A 5,617-nucleotide genomic window follows, 5' to 3' on the forward strand; every position below is an offset into this window, starting at 1 on the left:
CTTGTATACACCATTTCTCTAGCTAGGGGAGGGCAAGGGAAAAAACAAAATGTTTAAATAGGTCAGGCTGACCCGTTGTAACAATGAGATACACAAGATACTATGTTGAAAAAGAATCTTTACAATATGGGTGGGGAAGCAGGGAAGGGAGGAGAGGGGGGTGTGTAGTTGTGGAGGTGGGAGGGAAGAAAGGGTAGGGGAAAAACAAAGGAGGAGGTAACAATGTACTCATTACCTTGCTCATGTAACTATAACCCCTCTATACCATATTTTTACAGTAAAAACCTCTTTTATAAAACAGAAGGTGTCATGTACACCAACTATAGCAGCCCACATATGTAATTCCAGCTGATTGGGAAGCAGAGATGACAAGGATCATGGTCTGAGGCCAGGCCAGAGAAAAAACTGCCAAGACAGCAATCTCAAAGAATGAGCTTTCCATAGTGGTTCACATCTGTATTCCTAGCTAATTATGTGGGAGGTATAGGTAGCAAATTCTCAGTCAATCTAAGATCACACCCTGGCAAAAAGTTGAACACCTCAAGTAATTAAATGGACTAGAATTACGGTAAAAGTAGTGAGCTTGTTGATGCTATACAACCAGAGTCCTATCTAGCAAGCAGGGAACCCCTGAATAGAACCCTTCCACCAAAAAGCCTAAATAATTTTAGCCTATTTGAACATCTAATTTCAAGGAGCCTGACAGATCAGAGATGATGATATTCTCTTTAAAATTAGGTATTCAAAAGAGACAAAATTATTTAGATTTTGAAAAAATTGAAAAGGAAAATACATGTGATTTTTGTTAGCTCTGTAATTCTTGAAAACATGAAATGTACTCAAGTATTTAATATATATCCATATGTGTGCATATGTCCAAGTATGTATGTATATATATGTATATATACATACATATATGTATATGTATATATATATATATGTATGTATATATACATACATACATACAAGTAGTTCATCTCTATTCTGTGTAGCAAATGGTACAAATGAATCTGTATAATCACTATTCAAATGCATGAATAGACAAAGAGACTGAGCAAAGAACTCATATTCAGGAAATTATGGCTAGCCCATAACCCTGAAAATCTTTTACATCAGTTTGCATGTTTCAGTTACTGCAGTACAGGGACAGTAGGACGACAGTGGGATACGAGGCAGATGAAATGAGAAATGAGAGATACAAATGTTAAAATATTCTTTCTGATGGGTAAGTGGAATTTCCTCTCTCTCTCTCTCTCTCTCTCTCTCTCTCTCTCTCTCTCTCTCTCTCTCTCTCTCTCTCTCTCTCTCTCTGTGTGTGTGTGTGTGTGTGTGTGTATTACATTTTCTTGATTATTTTTTCTCTTGAAGGTTATCTGGGCAGATTCAATAAGAATGGTCTGGCTGAAACCTTTACTATATCCTGGTTTGTAATCTTTCGGGTAAATGCCTAGAGATGAGTTGCTGGATCATATGGAAGTGGGTAGTCAAATGAGGGGTGAAGGGTTAAAAGGTAGAAGAATGAACAGGAGAAAAGGGGGGAAATGCAGAGAGGAATCCAATAAACATCCTACAATATTAAGAAGAGTGAAGGAAGAAGTGTATAGAGGAGGGATGGATGAGAACATTGAAAGGGTTGGCATTGATCAACGTATATTGTACGCATAAAATGCTTCGTTTAATGATAATTTCTATGCTACTTAAAATAATAATTAAAAAATCATGTCCCTAAACTGCTATGCAATTAGAAGCAAAGAATGAGAATTTGCTCAGATCAACTCCAGGGTCTATAAGTCTTTTTTGTTACGATAAGTTTTAGAACAACACTAATGATACATATCACCTGAAGAAAATTTAATGATTTTCAGTTATTTAAAGTAATCATTTTGGAGATATGGCTCAAGTGGCAAAATGCTACTTAGTGAGCAAAGGTGTCAGATAATGAATTCAAGTCTCAATCTCGAACAAAAGTACAAACAATCAGTAAAATTCAGGCACTTTCCTGGGCACTGGTAGCTCATGCCTTTAATCCTACCTTTAATCAGAAGGCAGAGATCTGGGGATCTCAGTTCAATGTCAGCTTAGATAGGAATGTCTGTGAATTTCATATCTCCAACTCACTGCCAAAGAAAGCTGGAAGTGGACTCATGGTTCAAGTGGTAGAATGCTAGCCTACAGCAAAAAGCTCAGAGGCAGAACCTTTGTATGCATATACATACAAAGGGGAAGTAAGTCACTCAAGTTCTCAATCTTCCTTTTCCCTAATCCTAACTCAAATATTGGACAGAACCCTAAGAGTAATCTTGATGATAATAGTAACCCAATATTAAAATTAATGGAAAATATATCCTAACAGATAATCATTGTCTTTGAAATTGCACTTTGCTCCAAATACTACAGATTTCCTGACTTGGACTCTGAAATCATTCCCTATTATGAATCATTAATCTAAAATCTTCATATCATGAAAACTTCTGTAGTTTCCACTGATCTTAACTTTTACTGAACTCCTCTATCTCCAAAAAGAAGTTTCAGGTTTACTTAAAATCTACTCTAGTTCTTAACCCTAACTATATATCTAAACCTTACTAGAAACCTAACTCTAAATTTAACCCTATTGAACCCTGAATAAGAAAATTAAGAAAACTCTGTAGTTTTTGTTAAATTTCACACTTATTTTACTTGAAAGTGTTAGCAGAAAACTCAGTTTTACCTGAAAGCTTACCCTTCCCTAAGCCTAAGCCTAACCTGAACTAGAAACGCAACCCTAGCCCTAGAACTAATAGCCTTTGGATTCTAAAGGTCATAAAAATACATTACTTTTTATTCATCCTAACTTTGATTTAACTCATCCTTCTAAAAATACTTTGTAGTTTTACTCATTATCTTGCCATTTTTGTAACCCTAACCCTAACTGGAATATTGAGGCTAACGCTCACACTAACCATACCCTAATATTAATATTATTAGCAGTTTCTTATTTCACATTCATCCTAATTCTAACTAGACTTGTTATTCGAAGATTTACTTTCAGTTGGACCCTAAACTTTCCATTTCCCCAGTGCTAACACTAAGCCCAGCTGGAACTGAAACCTAACTTTCATACTAATGATAGTCCAATTCAAATATTTAAGAAAAATACTCTAGTTTTTATTCATTCTAATGAATACTCCAGTTTGCACTCTGGAAATGAGTTTGTTTGCCCTAATTCCCACAAATTTTCTGACTCTTCCTCTGAAGTTATCTTGTTCCCTAACATGAACCATTATATTATTTGTCCTCACATTCTCTTATCAGGAAAAATACTGTAGTTTCCAATGATCCTACCTTTTCCTGAACCCCTGTGCCCTAAAACAATATCAGATTTACTTACCATCTAGTCCATTAATTAACTCTAACTCTCAACCTAAACCTGGTTGGAAAACTCTCATTAATCATTACAAGAATGATCACTGAGAAATAAATATAATGATAATGGTCGAGTTACTGTTCAATCTCATATTTTTGCTTCCACTTGTTAGTGAAAACTGAATATTACACTAAAAACTTTCCTATTCATAACACTATACATACTCAGAACAAAATACTGACCCTAAAAGTTAATCCAAATTATATGTCAATACTAACACTAACACAAGTACACTAGCTCCATCCATTTCCCTGCAAATGCCATTATTTTGACATTTCTAATGGCTGCATAATATTCCATTGTTTGTAGATACCACAATTTTTGGATACATTCATCTGTGGTGGGGCATCTGGGTTGTTTCCATATCCTAGCTACTGTGAACAGTGCTGCAATAAACATTAAGGTGCACGTGTCATTGTATATTGGTTCCTGTTGTTCAGGTAGATGCCTGAAAGTGGTATGACTGGGTTATAAGGGAGATCAATCTTTATCTTTCTAAGGACCTTCCAGAGTTCTTTCCAAAGTGGTTGTATAAGTGTACATTCCCACCAGCAGTGTAATGGGGTTCCTCTTTCTCCATATCCCCTCCAGCAATTGTTGTTGGCTGATTTGTGGATGTGTGACATTCTGACTGGGGTAAGGTGGTATCTCATGGTTGTCTTTATTTGCATTTCCTTCACCACCAGGGATGATGAACATTTCCTCATGTGTTTCTTTACCATTTTTATTTCTTCCTCTGAGAAGTCCCTCTTTACCTCCCTTGCCCATTTAGTAATTGATTTGTTAGGTTTAGGAGGGATTGGTTTCTTGAGTTCCCTGTATATACTGGATGTTAACTCTTTGTCTGATATATTGCTGGTAAATATTTTTCCCAATTAGTTATTTGTCTTTCTAGCTTGGTTGCAATAGATTTAGCTGTGTAGGAGCTTTTTATTTTAAAGTAGTCCCATTTGTTGAGTCTCTCTCCAATTTGTTGTGATCCTGGGACTCTGTGCCTATTAGTTCAAGTGTCTCTCCTACTCCGTCCAGCAGTAGTTTCAGAGATTCAGTTTTAATGTTAATATATTTAATCTATTTTGAGTTGATATTGGTGCATGGTGATAGCCTGGGGTCCATTTTTAGTTTTCTGCATGTGGCAGCGCAATTTTCCCAGCACTAGTGGTTGAAGAGGCTGTGTTTCTTCCATTGTATGTCTTGGGCTCCTTTGTCTAATATCAGCTGGCTGTAGGCCTGTGATTTATTTCTGGATCTTCTATTCTGTTCCATTGGTCTTCTGATCTGTTTTTGTGCTAGTACCATGCTGTCTTTATTATTATAGCTCTGTAGTATAGTTTGAAGTGCAGCATGGATATCCCTCCCATTTTGTCTTTGTTCCCTAGAATTGGTTTGGCTATTCTAGGTCTTTTTTTGATCCATATGAATTTTTGGACTGTTTTCTGTATTTTAGTGATGTAAGTCATTAGGATTTTAATAGGAATTGCATTGAATTTGTATATTAAGTTTGGCAATATTGCCATCTTCACTATATTAAGTTGGCCTATCCAAGAGCATGGGAGGTCTTTCCATTTCCTAGTGTCTTCTGAAATTCTTTCTTTATCTTTTTATAGTCTTCATTAAATAGTTCTTTTACATCTTTGGTTAGGTTAATTCCAAAATATTGTATTTTTGGGGAGGTTATTGTGAATAGGGTTACTCCCTTTATTTCCCTCTCTTCTTGTACATTGTCAGTATACAGGAAGGCAGCTGATTTTTGTGGATTTATTTTGTATCCTGCTACTTTGCCTAAGTGATTTATGATTTCTAAGAGTTTGGGGATGGAATTTTTGGGATCATGAAAGTATAGTATCATGTTGTCTGAAAAAAGGAATAGTTTAACCTCTTCTTTCCCTATGCGGATCCCTTTCATGTATTTTTCTTGCCTTACTGACCTGGCTAAGGGTTCCAGGACTATATTGAAGAGCAGTGGAGACAGTTGGCATCCTTGCCTTCTTCCTGATTTTAGGAGAATTGGTTGTAGCTTTTCCCCATTAAGTATAATATTGTCTATTGGTCTGTCATAAATGGTTTTATTGTTTTAAGAAATGTTCCTGCTATTTCTGTTTTCTCCAGAGCCTTTAGCATGAATGAATGTTGAATTTTATTAAAGGCCTTTTCTGCATCTGTGGTGAAAATCATGTGATTCTTGACTTTGGCTCTATTGATGGGTTGGAT

Source organism: Dipodomys merriami, unplaced genomic scaffold, assembly GCF_024711535.1.
Source record: "Dipodomys merriami isolate MVZ:Mamm:240054 unplaced genomic scaffold, mDipMer1.0.p SCAF_216, whole genome shotgun sequence".
NCBI classification, from domain to species: Eukaryota; Metazoa; Chordata; class Mammalia; order Rodentia; family Heteromyidae; genus Dipodomys; species Dipodomys merriami.